The sequence below is a fragment of the Mus musculus genome, chromosome 2, assembly GCF_000001635.26.
Source record: "Mus musculus strain C57BL/6J chromosome 2, GRCm38.p6 C57BL/6J".
Lineage (NCBI taxonomy): Eukaryota > Metazoa > Chordata > Mammalia > Rodentia > Muridae > Mus > Mus musculus.
The window spans coordinates 63,557,101-63,575,950 of NC_000068.7; the positions used below are offsets into that span (position 1 = coordinate 63,557,101).

The following is an 18,850-nucleotide window of genomic DNA, read 5'->3' on the forward strand; positions in this document are numbered from 1 at the left end:
AATTTAAATTAATTTGTAGGGAACTGCTTTAAGAAACACACCAACTGTTTCACAGTCTCTCCTTAGAGCCCAGATTCTGTAAAATATGTATACTTTATTACTCATGCCAAAGTGGTATTAGTGAAATTGAACATTTAAGCACGAAGAGAGCAGAGTCGGGAAGTCCTCACTGAGAGAGCATGGTCTCAATAAACACTGAGGACAAAGCTCTAATTGCATTATTTATGAGCTAAATGAGAACATAAAAGAGGCATTCACATTTCACCTTTTTTGCCACAGACTTCCCTTTTCACTTAACTTAATGAAATTACTAGCTTATTTCAAATTTTATTAATCATTTTGGCATACGTTCAATAGTAATATATTAAAAATTATTAAAATTTTGCCCAAAATTAAGGAATGATTTCAAAAGAGTTTTAAATTTACATCAGTACAAACTCTTACAAATGTATATTTTACCACAAACCCAATTTTAAGTCGTAATTTTAAGTCATAGAGAAATAAATTAAGATTTTAGATACTTACTCTTCATATTAATTTAATAAGTAAATATACTACTATTGACATTGTTACTGTCTTTGAATGCATAGCAAGAAAATTTGAAGCTATAGTTCACCCAAAATAATATGTATTTGAATCCCTCAATTATTGGTTACAAAAAGATATGAAATGGAAGCAACTCATGTTGATTAAGTAAATATCAGCAATAAATCTACTTTGTTTGAATCAAAATTCCATAGATCCATATCTTTCAGAAATTAAGCTCATTGACTTTATGGACATGTTCAATGAAGCAGCCATTCATGAGTATAGGTGTTATGGATCAAATAAATGCTAGACATTTTCCCTGAAGACAAAAATTATAACAAAGAAGATGGTAATGCAAACAAATAGTGTTAAAATAGTTCAACTGATAAAGCGCGCGCGCACACACACACACACACACACACACACACACACACACACACAAAATCGAGACTTCCTGGGATTATAGACTGTTATAGACTGTCTTCTTAATTTCTAGATATGGACAAACATTCCAATCATTATTTCTCAAAGTATAAGGCAAGATAAGTATACTTATTAATAGAGGAAAAGTTGCAGGAACTCTAAAAACAGGGCCTGTAAAAATGATTAAACCCAGGAGCTTCTTCTGTCTAATTTCAATATATAGCCCAGATGTTCTAATTAAGGGTTTGCTATGGGAAATATGGTCATTTGCTGTGACCAAGCAGCTAAAGGTCCTAGATCTTAAAATGCCTGATGAGTTAACTTCGAGAGATACTGTACTCTGTACCAGGAAGGGATCAAGCATCTCCAATGACAACGGTATTTCTAAATATAAACCAGAGAGAAGACCTAGGCTTCCAGGGATGTTTAGGGGAAGGGGGATGTTCTGCCATTGGACCAAAATGTAGGTCCCAAAGAGATAATCAAGGTAATTTTTTTTACCATTGGGAAATGGCTTTGAGGGCCTGATTGGAGGCCCCCACAGCAAAATAAATAAATAAATAATAATAATTTAAAAAATAAAATTTAAAAAAAATGAGCTATTTGCCTCTTGTCATCCAAGAAGCAACAAGCAGACTGAAAAATCTCAGCTAAGTATTGCACATCTAATGCACACTACTGTAGGCAGTGCTCTAGACTGGGCCGTAGAAAAGCATCTTATTCTATTGCCAAAAACTTAATGTTATTAAAAAACCTACTGGAGTTTACAGTCCTTTATCTGCAGGGAAAGTCGGGATGATCTTAGAAAGGAGTTGGTTGACTTCCTAAAGATTCATTGTGCATCCAGAAATTATATATGATGATTTCAAAGGGGAAATTTAAATTATGGCCTATGGGGGGAAAAAAAGAAAGATGCAATTTAATGTAGGTGATAGGATTGCTCAGCTGCTAATGTTTCCTTACATTAAAGGGCAAGTCAGCCACTCCTGTAGATAAAACAGAAGGGTTTTGAAGTTCTGGCAAACAGTTGTTAATAATAAAAGGCCAAAATTAAAATTACAAGTAAATGATATTGAAATAGATTTGGTGGATACAAGAGCTGATTTAACTATCATTTCACAAAAACTTTGAAATTCAGAATAGCTACTTCAAAAAATTTGTACACAGTTTCTAGAAATTGGAAAGTGATCTAGGTTAGGGGGTGGTTTTGTGCACTGTGTATTCAAATATTGGTTTCTGTGCCCAGAGATCTGGTTGCAGTCTGGTCTTGGTCTTGTCATTACTGTGAAACATTTCCTGACTCTGTATTGTGTAAAACATTGAACTCCATCACCTTCGGATTTGTCAATAAAGAGCTGATTAGCCAGAAGAGGAGAAGGCGGGGCTTCTGAGCCCAGAAAGCTAGGGAGATGGTCTCAGGTGTTGGCGCAGGAGAGTCTCCGTGAGGGCATAGATGAAGCACGAGCAGTCAGGGCAAGACTAAAATGCGAGGGCACCCGGCTGGGAGGTAGCCAGAACAAGACTAAAATGTGAGGCTATGGGGCACACAGATGGGAGGTAGCCAGCATAGTTGGGTTAGATAGATATCTGGCCAGCTATAGTGCTTGAAGCTTATTATCAAGTATAAAAGGTCTCCATGTCATTATTTGGGATCAAGAGAGGCAGAGAAAAGCCCATACTATTACAATTGGCGTCCAATGTGTTAGGTATGTAATCCAAACTTAGAAATTCAATCATAGGGCCTGAAAAGGCTGAGAATGGTTTGGACAAGGGAACAGGATCTAAATGTCAGGCATAGGAGCCGTGGTGGAAGTAGGGTAGGGGTAGGAAGTGGGCAGCAGGACAGGAGACAGGACAGTTTCTTAGCAACTACAGGCTGCCAGTAGCTGGGGCAGAGCTGCTGAATTCAGGCCATGTATAAAGCAGCAGCTCGGGCTGTGATCTGCAGGAGCACCTCCTAGTACACATGGTGCTCTAGGAAGCCAGCCTGCTACTTGTCCGGAGGTGTAGCCTATGTAGGAAAAGCTTGCAGAAGACTACAGCAGTGGGTAAAGCCTGCTGTAGGTCAGAGAAGCTTAGCATGAGCTGGAAAACAGTAGCCCAGCCCAGGGTGGCGTGTAGACCCAGACAAATCAGCCGAGGATGCGAGCCTATGGGCACCTACTGCTGCACAATGCGGCTTCTTCCATTGTTGGGTAGTAGACAGAACCCAAGAGCTACAAACGTCAGGCAAAAACCACAGCCCATTTAGGTCTAGTTGCATCCTGGTGGCTGAGGCAACCATGGCACCACCGTCCCAGAGATGGCTGAGGTTAGAGGCAGAGACCCAGCCCAGCATGGCAGGGCATGAGAGCCCAGTACAGGCAGCAAAGCACATGCCAGGCTAGGGACAGGTCCCAAATCATAGAAGCTGTGGTTTCTCCAGTTTAATGGCAGAACCACCCCTTCCCCCTGAGTAGAAGGGCAGAGCCTGGGCTAACCAGAGCTCAGGATGCAGAAGCCACACACAAACAGGAAGAAATCCCAGCACAGTCGAACATCTGATCAGGCATAAGAGGGTAATGGAGGAAGAGTGTATATAAAAATAAAACAGATAGGAATAATTTAAAAATAATAAAATTAAAAGTAATAAGACACACAAGGATAAAACAAAACCAATAAAACAAGACATGTCTTCCCTATATAATATCATATTGGATGGCTTGAAGATAAAGATAGAAAATAATAAGACAAATTACTTAACTGAAAAGGGTACATTAACTGATTATGAGTATTATCACGCTGCTATTTCTTATCTTTGTCTTAATCACCCTAACGGTTTTCTGTGCCTCCTCAAAGGAAAAAAAAAGAGGCTTTAGATATACAAGAAAAAAGAGAAATATGAAAACTGCAGACAAGCCTTAGAAGAAAACATTATTAAAATTTGTAAATAAAAATTAAAAGGATACTAAGATAGAAACGAAGCCTGGAGCTTACTCTGCCATCATAGAATGAAAATCAAGAAAATCAGCCAAAGGTTGTTAGAATATCAACCTTAGCTTATCCAGTTACTATATAACAAGCACCAACAGACAGTGGCCACACCCAATGTTATGAAGAAATTTGATGGCACCCCATAAATGTGCTGGATTTGAAAAAAATTAAAGAAATTTTACCTTCATATGGTATGCATTCACTGTGCATGAAGCAGATATTAAATTCTTGCATGATTCCAAATAGGAGACTGGAAAGATAAGACAAAAGCAGTATTAGAACCTGGTCTTCAGTTATAATGGCAATGATGGTGGAGAGAAGCAGCTAAGGCAATAGATCAGAGAAATAGGAGCAGAGGTATCGATATTTCCCTAGATCAGTTTCTAGGCGAAGGCATATATGCAGAGGCACAGATTAAATTCAATATGATAAGACCACCTTGGCATTATGATTTACAACAGTTTAAGTGCTTAGAACAAGATTGAAGAAACAGGAAAAAGACTTGAACCATTTACTCAGATTATGCTAGGTCTGAAAGACATTCTCTGACTTTTTACAAAGATCGATTTCAGCTGTAGATAGTAAGGTATTAGATCTGCAAGCCATGAGAGCACTGATCGAATCTTTCGTTTTCGAAATGCTAATTCTGAATGCAAGAGGATGATCAAGCCCTTAAAGGCAAGCTCAGCACCAATAGATGAGTGGATTAGAAACCCAGCTGATATTGGTTCTTCTTTATATGATGTGACTTTAATAGGAGAGGTGGTCTCGAACGATTTTGAGAAAATTCTAAAGTGCCAAGTGTCTTAATTGTGGTAAGCAAGGTCATTCCAAAAGAAATTATAAGCAGAGCCTAGCTAATTTCAGAGGAAGGTCTGAGCTTTCTAGAATATGAAGAAGATGTGCAAAGGCTAGTATGAATGTAGATCAGCAAGAGGCAAACAGGGTAATATGCTGTAGGGAAATACCCAAGGACATACCTTAAAGGTATACCTGATATCTGATTCATATCTGCCATTTCAGGTCAGTACAGAGAAGCTTATCCATTGAACAATTAAACAACACTGCTCTGAAGATAGACGTTAAAAACTCAAATATCAAAGTCACAACAGCTTCAATAGATAAAACAAAAAACCCAGAAGGGACCAGAAAAGTACTATTTTAGCAAGCTTCTACAAGTGATCAGAGTCTAACACTAAAGGTGTTTATCAATAGTATTGAAACTAAAGCATGATAGACATTGAGGCAGACATAACATCAATCTCACCAAAATCTTAGCCTTCAGATGTGTTTCAATCTTCTTTAAGGTAGTATATTTGGGGAACTTATTCCTTGAAAGTTGCTATTACAAATTGTTTAGTATAATTAAGAATTACAATTTAGCCTGGCAGTGGTGGTACATGCCTATGTAGTAAATAGCTAGAAACAAGCAATGGTTGCCTATTCAGATATACTACAGATAGATAAATGGTCTTGAAAAACCTCAGAGATCCACAGAATATGGCATTTTAAAGATGTTTTGTTAATAAAAGGCTTTGTGAAAGTGAGTTGTGTCAGGTCCTGGCACACACACACACCCCCCCCCCCCCATTGTACTTCAAAGACTATGATGGGAACTGAAGAACCTCCATATAGAGTTTGCTTTAAATGTGGCAAGGTAGCCATTGGGCAAGGAACTGCCCTTGCCTCAACTGCTGACAGTATGCCATCCAAATTGGACAAGCTGAAAAAAGAAGAGTTTGACTGCCAAGGTTTGCAAGGAAAAGGTAGGCAAGTACTTTGTAACTCCTTCTTCAGAGAAAAGTGTGTCATATACTGGGCCAGCAGGCTGAAGATGATGATATAGTGATAGAGAAAAAAGGTTAGGAAACTGTGCAGGCATCCAAATGTCTCAGTCATTTCTATAGTTTTAGAAGCTGCTTACTCTGCACTTCCTGTTTATTCACGTAATATTTATTCTTCTCAAGTCCTTAATGGGGTTGAAGACTAGATAGTTATAGTCTCCCAATTGAGCCTAAGTTGTTTAAGATTTAAAAACATGTTTTAAACTCTAAAAAGACATGTGTAGGTTGATAAATTCAAATTATGATAGACAGTGAATTAGGCATCTAATCTTTAGCTCATCAAGTTAGGATAGATAATAGAGTACTTTCCCCAAGGTTGCCAAATATATAAGTAATGGATATTGTGAATGTAATTTTTTTTACCTGATAATCTTCATAATGGTTCTTTTTAAAAATTACTTTATTTATTTACATTCCAGTCATTGTTCCCCCTCCCACAATTTCTCATTTCATTCTTCCTATCCTTTGCCTCCAAGAGGATCCCTCTCTGCCATTATGCATCCCCCTTCAGTGAGGCCTTAAGTCTCTCAAGGATTAGTTACATCTTCTCCCACTGAGGCTTGACCAGGCAGTCATCTGCTATATATGTGCAAGGGGCCTCAGGCTGGCTCATATATACTGCCTGATTGGTGGCTCAGTCTCTGGGAGCTCTCAGGGTTACAGGTTAGTTGAGACTGCTGGTCTTCCTATGGGGTTGCCCTCCCCTTCAACTTCTTCAGTCCTTCCTCTAATTCAACCTTAGGGGTCCCTGACTTCAATCCAATGGTTGGGTGCAATTATCTGAGTCTGTCTCAGTCAGCTGCAGGGAGGGTTTCTCAGAGGAGAGCTAGGCTCCTGTCTGTAGGCACATCATAGCATCAATAATAGTGTCAGGCCTTGGTTTTCCCCCCACTCCCATGAGAAGGATCCCAAATTGGGCCAATCGCTGGACTACTTTTCCTTCTGCCTCTTCTTCATTTTAGTCCCTGCAGTTCTTACAGGAACAATTCTGGGTCAGAAATTTTGACTGCAGGTTGGTAACCCCATCCCTCCACTTAAGGCCCTGTTTATCTACTAGAGGTGGACTCTTCAAGTTCCCTCTCCCTCATTAGTCACTTTTTATGGTATATATTTTATTATTGTAAAAGAAAGAACCTTTTATTAGACTCTAGGGGATAGGATTATTGAAGTTGGAGAAGTCAAGGATACTGCAAGAGACCTACAGAATCAACCAACCTGGGCTCATGGGGTTCACAAAGACTGAACCACCCATGAAGCAAAGACCACTCTGTGGCTGGACCTAGAACCCAACACATTTGTAAAAGATGTGCAGTTTGGTCTCCACTTGGGTCCCCTAAACAATTGGAGCAGGGACTGTCTCTAACGCTGTTGCATGCCATTGGATTCCTTTTACCTACACAGACTGCCTGATTGGGCCTCATTTGGAGAGGAGTTACTTAGCCATGCTAGGATAAGATGTCTTAAAGTAGGGTGGTAATGAACCAGGACTTCCCTTTCTCTGAGAAGAAGAGTAGGGTATAATGGGAGGAGGGATTTGTAAGAGTGGTCCTAGGAAGAAAGGAGGGATGGGGCTACAATGTAGAACAAAAAGTAAACTATTGTTAAAAATGAAATCACAAAAATGGAAGATCTTTACAGATTTAAAAGCAGTGAATAGATTAATTTAACAATGGGTCTGTTACAGTCTGGAATTCCTTTCTTCTTTATTACTTAAGGCGTGGCTAATAATAATAACAATAGTAATAAATTTAAGAGACTCCTTTTCTCCTATGCCCTTGCACAAGCAAGATAGAGAACAGTTTACTTTCATAGTACCTACTTATAATAATTATTGACTGGTAAAAAGATATCAGTGAAAAGTTCTTCCACAGGGAAGAAATAATTTGTAGTCTATTTCTTCATTCCATTATTTATCATTACCTGGATGATTCTGACAAAGATAATTTAGAGAAAATTTAAAGAAATATAAAGAGTTGGCATGTTGGTGTTACAGATTGCTCCAGAGAAACTACAGAGAAGAGATTCTATTAACTATTTGAACTATAAAACAAGTCAACAAAAAATTTAACCACAACAGGTACAGATCAGAAAAGATAAGGTGCAAACTCAATGATTTGCAAAGATTAATAGGTGATAATAATTAACTATGATCTACCATTGCACTAACTATTTTAATTAAGTAGTTTGTTTCAAATATTACGAGGAGATTGGCACTTAAACTGTTCAAGATGGTTAGCAGCTGATGCAGAGAGAAAGTTAATTCTGGTAGAACAGAGACTTCAAGATGCAGTTGTGGACCACATAGATCCCAAACTTGATTGCATTTTGGTAATTTCCTATTGGGCTCATTGTGCAGAAGGAAGATAGTATAATGAGATGAATTTTCTTAGCACACAAAGTAATAAATTAAGACTTCCATAGAAAAGGCTTCTGATTTAATCATAAAAGATGATGTCAATTGTCAGGAATAGACTAGGAAGAAGTCTTAGTACCTGACACTAATGCTGAGATTATGTCATTATGGGTAACCAATGAAGAATAGGGGAAAGCTTGTAGTAAAAACTATGGGAGAAATTAACAGCAAATATCCTAAAAGCAAGCATCTTCAGTTTATAAAAATAACTAATTGGATTACGCCATGTATTATAAAAGGAACACCAATTCTTGAGGCAGCTACATTTTGCACTGATGCAAATAAGTTGGGAATGGCAGGCTATGAATTAGACAAGGGGAAAAAAATGGAATGCAATCCAAAGCCCATATACTTTAGTATAAAATTCGGAATTGTATGCAATTCTTATTGTATTATATTCTCCTGAATCTTTAATATAATTACTGATTCGCAATATTCAGAACAAGTTATTTTGCACGTGGAAAATGCTGAACTTATATAGAAGTTACGTTTTTATTTGTGAAACTGCAACTGGTTATCATATATGGCAAACTATCCATTATATATCACCCACATTCACCCTCACACAGGCATGCTATGTCCATTAGCATGAAGAACTGAAGAAGTGGAACAATTATTAATAGGAAATATGTTAGAAGTCTCAAATTTTCATGAAAAACACTGTGCTAAGAGCAAAGGTTTAAAAAACAAAAATCCTATTACCTAGCAAAAGGAATTATCAAGAAAAGTTCTACTTGTTCTTTGCATAACCAAACTCCATTACCCACAGAATGGGGATAACAAAAGAAATGAAACCTGAGAGATGGATATGTTTCATTTTTCAGAATTGGAAAACTAAAGTTTGTACACCATACCATTGATACAGATCCAGGGTTTCAGGACTTTGAGTTCTAAAATGGCTGATTTTGTGATTACACATTTACTGGAAGTAACGGCTATTTGGAGGACACCTGTACAAATTAAGACTGACAGTGCCCCTGCATATGTCACCAGTAATATGAAATAATTCTTTCCATATTATAAGACACATTACAGGTATACCACACAATTCTTCTGGACAAGCAACTGTAAAAAGGTCTAATCATACCTTAAAATAAATGTGTATGAAGAAAGAGGAAGAATAAAGACACCCAGAAATAAAACAAAATAGTGCCTTGTTAACTTTAAATTTTCTGAATGTTAATGAGAGAAAGGAACAACAGTAGCCATGAGACACTGAGTTATAGACTAAAAAACTGGAATTAAATCATCGCATATACTATAAGAAAGTGTCAACATCAGAATGGATGGCTTTGAAAGTTTTGTGTTGGAGACATGGATTTGTTTATATTTCCACAGGAAATGAAAAGCTGTGGATACCATCAAAACTTATAAAGATTAAACTGAGCAGGAGAAGTCTGCTGGAAACCTTGACTACTGATCTGAAAAGCACATATTTCATTGAAAATATGTCTTTTTACAATTTCCCCTTACACACAGCACAATTAATAGCTTAAAACAGAAGGAAGGAAATTAATTATAATTTTGGAGTTTTGGCTTCTTTTAAAAATACAGAAAAATCATGGGAATATGTTTTTGTTTTAATCCCAGGTATGGGCTTTTCAGACTGTCCACAGCAGCTGACTATGGTTTACCTTGTGCTCTAGCAGGGACATAATTTTGCCAGCAGGAGATAGTTTTTGTTATGTGTCACATTTTGAATTTTAGGCAGTGTCTTAGGATTTTACTGCTGTAAAGAGACACCATGACCAAGGCAACTCTTATAAGGACATTTCATTGGGGCTGACTTACAGGTTCAGATGTTCATTCCATTAGCACCAAGGCAGGAGCATGTCACCATCCAGGCAGGTATGATATTCTGAGCTCCTCCAAAGGGTTTGGGTCACATCTCTAGCTCGGCCCTCTGTAGCACTCTAGGCTCTGGTTGACGACTCCATTGCTGCCTTGGCTTCCCTCATTGATGAATGCAATGGAAATCTAGTGCAGTGGAAACTTCCTGGAACCTAAGAGGTTGACCAAGTAAGGTTGAACTACTAGCAGTACTTTATGGTCTATGCTCTAAACCCTGCCTCCAGGTTCTCTCTCTGGTTGAGTTATGGTCTTGGTTTCTCTCAATGATGAAATATAATCTGTACATGTGAGTAAAATAAATCCTTTCATTTTGAGGTGGTTTTGTGTTTGTCTTTACTGTGGTAATTAAAGGCAACTATCAATAGGTACAAACATCAATAAAGATGCAGTTATAAATTATACTGATTTTAAAATAGTAATAGTAGGTCCTACTATGGGGTCCATGACTTCAGGATCCACAGGTCCATGGTTTAGTGGTATACTTTCAGGCATGAATTACTTCCCATCAAGCAGGCCTTACATCCAATCAGACAACTGTTGGTTGCCTTTTTTTGGATATTGCCATGCTTGTCATCATTATGGTTCTTATGCATTAAAGCTAAGTAGAAGGTAGCAATTTGCATAGAACCTTCCAATACTATGAAAGCTAGTTCTTAGAGGAGGATTTTTGGTCAATTTCAGCATGATTCCTCCAATTTCCATGCTGAAATGTGCAGTGTTTTGGGGAATATGGTCTAACATTCAAGTTAAGAACATATTATTGGAGTTAAAAGCAGTGGCAATCGTTTATACTGATCTGTGGTTCTCTTGGACACTGCTGGCCTAAAATTTGAAGGAAGTTTGTTTTATTTTTGCTACTGGAATTTTAGTAGATAGTATATGGCAATTTGGGGAAGTATTGTCTACATAAGTGGAATAACTTCTTTTTAAATATATAAGTAGATATAGATATAGTTTTATATATTTTTAAAAATATACACTATATACATATTTAGATAAACAAAAATGATGTTTCCATATGGCTTTTTTATACATTCTTATTCTTATTTATTCCTTCTTACACTATCTTTATTTCTTTACCTCAACATCTGTGGGACCATGAAAAGCAGCCTGTTTTCTGGTTGAGCTAGGTTTAAACCCTGGAGACCCAGCAGGTGTTCCTGCAAGGAATGGAAGGCATTTGTCACACTCCCAGACACTAGGCTCCTGACACAAAGCCTCAGCTTTCCATAATTCTGTGGCCAACAGTCATGTAAGGCAACACCCCAAGCTCCTCCACAGGTAGAGGATGTGACTACAGATCACAGGGGAGATCTCCATGTTAATGAGGTACCTAAAGGCCTGGAGGCTTAGACAATTAAGCTCTCCTTCCCAGACAATCCTCTCTGCAAAAGGTGTTTAACCTCAGACCTACCCTGAGAAAGTAGGGTTAAGGTTTCACTCATCACAACTCTCCACCATGACAATAAACACCTTAAAACCATAGACTGCCTCTTCTCATCAGGACCACGGTGGGGAACAATGGAGCAGGTTTTCCTCTAAAGAAAAATACAAGATATGGCCTTGTATCTTAGTCTTCTGATATTTTTATGTATTCTTTGGGCGTTTGGGACAAAATGTTTGACCATGTTTCTTCTGTTCCTGAAACTTCAACCAGGTTCTCTGTCCCAACTTTATGTCCTGTCTCTCTATTAAAAACAAAAGCAACAGTCAAAACTTAAGTTTTCAAGAAAATCAGAAAACAAAACAAAACTCATGTAGTCCCATTTGGGCTGGCAAACTACTCTTGAGTCCAAAGTACTGTTTATATATTCAGTGCTTTTCCATTGAAGGAATTTTCTTTCCTCTCAGAGGACTTATCAGTTTCTAATAGTGTTTTGGCTCAGGGTAGGACTTTTCGTCATCACTTCTCTTCCACTCAGCTGGGGGATTTGTCTGGTTTGAATTGTGCTGATATTGTATATAATGTCACTGTCACAATCTCTTCAAAGTCATATGTGAATCACACCTGTTGTTTATAAATGTTGCTTCCTTGAGGTTGTTTACTACATCTGACTTTTAAAATCTGTCTGGCCTCTTTTCTGCAAAGATCACTAAGATTTGAGTAGATGGATGTGATAAAGATATCTTATTTAGGGACTAGTTCTCCATAGCCTTTCACTCTCTTCACACTCCTCAGTTGTGGGTGTATAGATTAATTACTATCTACTCCAAGAAGAGACTTTTTTGATAAAGTTTGAATGATGCATTGATTTGGGAGTATAGAAATTTCTCATAAGAAATCATTATAGCACTAACATCATTCAACAGAAAAATACTAGGTTTTCCCCTAAAGTCCATGACCTATCTAGCCTCGGGTTCATAGTCTCAATAATAGCATAAGGTATAATAGGTTCTGTCTCACAGAGTGTCTAATACATTAAAAAATAAGATGGATGGTTACTCCCATAACATTTGTGCCACTATTACAACAGTGAGACTATCTTGCAGTCAGGTCACATCTTGGTAAGAATAATGATTAATTTTTTCCTCCTCCAGTAGGATATATAGCATCTTCTAGCACCAAGCAAGAATGGTAGCCAGTAGGGGTGAAGCTTCCATATGTGAACCAGGAAGACATTGCCATGTTCCATGTTATAAATATATGGTGTCTTCAGCAATAGTGACATATTGTCATGTTGTAAGGGTTAGTCAATGACATTGACAATAGCCTATGCCTAAAATGTGCCTATGGGTCTATCGGAACAATTTGGCCAATGTCTTCAAAAGATGTGACCTGTTCTTGGTACTGGTGAGTTTCTTCTGTAACATAAAATGTCTGATTGGATTACTGTTTCTTCCATTTTATAGTATTTTGGTTTAAATAAAACATACACACACACACTGAATAATGTCTACGAAAGTAAGTTTTATTTGGCTTTTCAAAGGCCTTTAGTGTAAGTTATCCCTTTTCATATCCATTCTCTACCCTTCCCTGTTATTCCTCACCTCCTTTAACCCCCCTTCTAAGTTAGTCCTTATCCCTTTATGTCCCTGATCCAGTTCTTTCTTCAAGTCCTTTACAAGTTACCTCAGTCCCAGAATAGTTTCCTATTCTAAAGGAAACACATGTACTAAAAGCTTAAATGTTAACACTCAAGTATATATATGGAAGTCACACAATGTTTACTTTTCTCAGTCTGGGGGATTGTTCATGGCTCCATCCATTTACCTTCAATTTTTATTTTTAATAGCTGAATGATGCTCTATTCTGTGAACGTACTGCCTTTTTTGTTATCTATTTATCGGTAGACATCTAGGCTGTTTCCAACTTCTGGCTATTATGAATAGAGCTGCAATGAACATGAACAAGCACGTGTCTCTGTGGGAAGGTACACAGTCTTTGGGGCATATACTCAAGAGTAGTATAGAAGAATCTCATAGTAGACTTATTTTTAGCTTTATGTGGAATCTTTATACTGATTTCCACAGTGGCTTTACCAGTTTGCACTCCCACCAGCAATGAATAAAAGTTACCCTTTTCCAGCATCCTTGCCATTGTCTTCTGTCATGTTTTATTAATCTTCTCCATTCTGACTGGAGTAAGATGAATTCGAAAAGTAGTTTTAATTTGCATTTCCCTGATGGTTAAGGATGCTGAATGCTTTTTTAAGTGTTTTTCAACCATTTGTCACATCATACTATTGCTGGCTGGAATAATGCTCTCTAAAATGGACAAGCCATAATACTAAGATATAGAAAAATATCAGAGCTTGTAATAGAATTCATTTTAATGTACTAACCAGAAAGAAGTTATGCTTTAGGAAGATTCATGGAATAGGCTGTCATTGCTATGGATCCCAGGAGAGCCATGCTCATAGAAGAATTGTGTGTCACAGTGCTGTTGACAGAGATGGCCTCACACAGTTGTTTGTCTTCAGCATATGTAACCAACTACAGTGCTCTGACTATAAAATTTAAACCAAAAGGGCAACTTCTATAAAGCCAATGAGCTTGAAAAATAGATTCTTTGAAATTAAAAAATTCTATTTAGTGCACAAAGTACTTAAAAATACATAATTTTTGTTTTATATAAAAACAAGATAGTAATTTAACTTGTATTTAATATTTTTCATTTATTTGTTGACAAATTCACAAAATATATTTTGTTGTATGCCTTTCTTTACCTCAACTTCTCTCAGATCCTCATCCATACAACTCCATCATAGTTAAATTAAACAGAACATTACATGTGCTTGGATAAGAAGCTCAGGTTAAGTGCTAAGCCTTCAGTGCTGAGACTACAGCTCAGTGGGAAGAGTGTTTGTCTAGCCTGCAGCAGGTTAAGCTTGATCTCCAGACGACAAATAAAAAAGAGAGATTAAATTTGACATTAAAGCAAACTGAGATAAAATCTTAGACTACATAGGACTAAGACTATATAATATCTACTGAACCTGGGTCTTCAGCTCATATTAATAAAGGGGAATTTCCATGCTGTTTCAAGATCATATCTTAGCATGGAAGCACTATTTTCTAAAAGTGCATTTAAAGCTTTTATATCTATGTGATCTATACATGTATACCAGGTATATTTAATTAGCCATGGAGGTCAGAAGGAGGCATTAAGTTCCCCAAAGCTATTATTACAGGTAGCTGTGAGCAACAGACATAGCCTTCGGAACCAAATTGGATCTTCTGGAAGGGCTGCAGAGCCCTTAAGCCACCACCCCATCCTAAAGAAGTACTCTTAAATTGAAGACATATTTTGCTATTAGGTGAAAATAAACAAGTAGACTTTTTCTTTAACCTTTTAGTGTCTTGGAACCCTGCCCACAGCCTTATACAGACATTACCACTTTCAAAAGAACAGCTGTGATTTTCCATAGGAGACTCTAGAGGATTGGGCCTTTTGCCACTTCCTCATAGAAACAAGTGGTGTGAAGGACCATTAGACTCTACCAAAGATCTCAGCCACTGTCCCTCACCTACCCTAGTTGCATGTTACTGTGTCCCACCTACAAATGGCCATGGGAGGTGTTGTAATCTACAGAGGAAGGTTAACCAACGAAAAGAGTAGTCATCTATGTGACCTTCCAGAGACTTTGCCATGCAGAGTTGGGACATCGTGGCTATGCAGCTATTGTGACACTATCCGCATTGCTGTAATTAATCCCTCACTGATGTTCATACAGACAACAGTAATGAACTCATTGGCTCACCAAGCCAGCGTTAGCTGAAATCATCTTTGGTCAGTTATTGGTGCCATATTTTTGGTGAGTAACTCTTTGCTAGCATTTTCTCCAGAAGAGCTCAAGCAAAATTTATCCCTATTGCTAGTTGGGTTCAGAACTTTGGCCAGGAGGCTATGTGCATGCTATGTGAATGATTTGTTTATTGTGTTAGTTAATTTTTCTCTCTGCTTAGAATGTTGGTTTCCTGAATGTAAACATTTTTCACATTTTTTGTAGCACTCAGTAGAGATGAAGTTTGCTTGAAAAGCTGCACTGATGGATGGACATTTCCCACTGACTTTTAGCAAAGCGTTTACCACACAAAATTATGGAAATCTGGAATACAACTTTGAGAATATAAAGTTATGCTGAGGACAAATTTCACATCTAAACTACCATCGAACAATCGTTAACTGGCATGAGTGGTTGTATTACCTTTGTCTTGTCTTTTCTTGAGAAAAAAAATCAAGAAAACCAAAATGAAAACCAAATCCAAACTAACAAACCGCACTGCTTGTATACATCTCTTCTTAGATTAGCAGTCAGGAAACACTACCTTCAACCCTCTCTCCAAAGGGTCAGAATTAGGTTCAGAATTCAAGCTCTCCTGGTACATTCCATCCCAAAATGGTTTGCTGGAACTGAAAGGCAGGTAGATGCTCCCTAGTTTTAGCTGTGTTAGTAAAGTCAGGCTAATACCTATCTCACAGGGGTATCCAGAGGATTAAAAACGAGATTTTTATAAAGCTCTTTGGAGATCCTTGGATAAAAGGGGTTGTGGAGGCCCAGTGCATTCTTATCTTCCCAGTTGCCACGGAGCTGACGATTTCCCATGGTATGCTGTATCAACCCGAGGAAATGCAAGGGTGAGCTGTGGAAAATAGGAACACTGGCAACTGGAAGGAGCAGATAGCAATAGCGCATGTGAACTGCACAGGCGGCCTCCTGGGAGGCCAGCAGATAGTCAGGATTGTAATTAATGGATGGAGATGTTGATTCTCTTTGGAGGATGGCTGTGGCATTGCAAATTGGTAAAATTACACAGTTTGTATTCTGTAATTTTGTTTGACGAAAAAACATTAACTAGTGAAATTGCCTCTAGGAAAACTCAAAAGAAGCATAACATCAAAATGTGTAATGTGAACAGCTTAGCATTGAACTTGAAAGGTATCCTGCAGTTAACTATTTCATTCATAGGCAAGGAATTTCTACAAACCAAGTTAAGTAAGCGTTCTCTATAGGGATCCTGCTGGGGTTTGCCTATGGGTAAAGATGTTGAACAAGGCATTGCTAGGGGGTGAAGGCCTTTAACTTATGCCAGCTACATTGTTTTAAACCTCAGGATGCATGCCACATATTGAATTCCTTTCATTTAAATAAGCCACGTGTTGGCTTTTTAGAAGTTATTCATTTTAACAGCCTCATTTTGTAAATATCCCCTCCAAAAGCCACATACTTACTTCTTTTCCCCACATAAAAATTAATTAGGTATTCCTTATTGCTATGATATGACATAATGGCATTAATCTTGCATTTGTGGGTGACAGAATAAGATGATAGAGTAATTTTTAGCTCTTTCTTTTCCCCAATGGCGTGAGAAATCACCAAAAGAAAATAAAATGCAGAGGCTAAGGAAAAATATGGGGATAGCGAGGGAAAATCAATAAATACCTAAATTATTTAAAGAAAAGCTACTGTTGAGTGTCTTCCTGTCATCCATCATACCCTGGTTCTAAAAGCAGCCTGGTGAATTGTCTCCAGCCTGCATTGGCTTGGGCACTCTCTCCAGCCTGCTCATTAGCTGCTCCAAGTCCAGGCTCCCTGTTAGAAAGGCAGGGATCACAGCAGGGAAGTTCTTTCCTGATTCTCACATTCCTGCTCTATCTTAGCAAAGCTTTACAAAGCCTTCTCTGGCAGCTCATTAGTAGGTGCACCGATGCATAAGAGACAGTCATTAGAAGTGTTTTTCAACATTGGCTTTTGATCAGGTGACTAGTAGCATCGTGAAGACATTTACTTACATTGTTTTCCATAAGAGATTCTGTTACTATATTGAGAATGACATACATAAAAATGTTGAAAACGAGCTTGACCTTTCTATGACAAAAGGGGAGAAGAAAGAGAAACACCATCAGTTCCCTGGATCTTGCCTTTATATTATCAATTATGACGTAATAGATGTGTGGACTAACCTCCCAGCCACTGCTCTCTTTTAGCTTTCATAATATAAGCCAAGTTCAAACCTATAATTTGATTTAGGGTTATGACAAGGGGACATTAGTGAGAACAAATGTAAACAAAATGCCAAAGCTTTATGCTATCTAATTCTGGGCTTTTATTTTTTTGCCAAAAAAGGCAGATTTTCCAAATAAGGGAGAGACTCATTCCCCACAGCCATAGAAGGGATTTTTAAAAGTTAGAATGCAAAATTAGAAAGGTGAAAATTATTAAAAAGAGTTTCAATGGTAAAAATTCGTTATGGCTGTAGAAAGATTGAATATATTATACATAATATAATATATTTAAAGCAAAAGACATTATACCTACCAGAAGCATACTCCCCATAAGAAATTGCCATAATGAGATAAGACTGGACTCATCCCTTATCCCTTATGTATACTTTGCTCAAAAATACAGACAGTTTCTTTAACATGTTTTTTTTTTTCCTCCATGAGCTACTTATCTTTTTAATTCTTGATGGTTAACATCCTTTCCTCCCTCCCCCAATTGTTGGCCACGTCTAGCCCTAGTTTAATGAAGATTGCTATTTCTTCTCACAGAATACATATTTAGCCCGTGCTCTTTATGAGAAGAAGGAAACCATGCTATGCACCTAGGCTGACATGTAACGCACAAGAATGGGAAGACGTCTTTGTCAAACTTACTGAAACAAAGTGCATCAACTTAATCAGGTCTGTTCTTGGCAGTGCAGGAGCAGGGCATGCCAATTACAGAAACTTTCAAGGAAGTGAAGACTCCTGCTGACTAATTCAGTGTTCATTGTTTTCTGCTGCTTGGCTTTGAGTGCTTGCTTGTTAAGACCTAAGGGGAGGCGGGGGGGTGAGAAATATAGGGAGAAAGAAGGGATGGAAAGAGGGGGCAAAACCTATAGGACTTATCTCCTTCCACCAAACCCTCTTATGATTGCCAGCAATTAGTTAAGATTCTTGGCGGTAAAATGACGAGATGGAACTTGACCAAATACAATGTGTAGAGCTCACAGGCATCTGCCCCAGCTGAAAGACATTACAATGTTTGTTAACCTTCCGGGTCATTCCTGATTCACTTCTGCAGACAGAAAACAAGATTTATATAACACAGATCAATACTGCCCTAAGACTTTCGCCATTGAGGATGCTAGATTGAGGCACTTCTCTTTATCAGTTTACCATGACACTAATGTATTTTGCCTGTTTTGCCTGGGCAGTGATGAATCTGTTGGCAAGAGAAAACAAATAAGTTTTGTTGTTGAGAGACATGTTGTCCATGATTTGTCTCAGCAGACATGCCAACTTGCCGGCCAATTCATTTCCTATTTAATTTAAGTGGCATATCTGTCTTCCCCTTTCAGGTATGTCTTTTGTCTACTGCACAACCACACTGGC

The 18,850-nt window shown here is 37.9% G+C and overlaps 1 long non-coding RNA gene across 1 annotated transcript in view; it reads right to left on the reverse strand.

Annotated features, from left to right (window-relative positions):
• Gm8541 (predicted gene 8541) overlaps positions 1-18,188 on the reverse strand; it is a 49,826-nt gene extending 31,638 nt beyond the window's left edge. The window contains exons 1-3 of the long non-coding RNA NR_152174.1: positions 18,131-18,188; positions 9,973-10,184; positions 4,107-4,174 (exon numbers count right to left, since the gene is read on the reverse strand). This is a non-coding gene — a long non-coding RNA (predicted gene 8541). The remainder of the gene's footprint in view (positions 1-4,106; positions 4,175-9,972; positions 10,185-18,130) is intronic.
• Between the last annotated feature and the right edge of the window lie 662 nt (positions 18,189-18,850).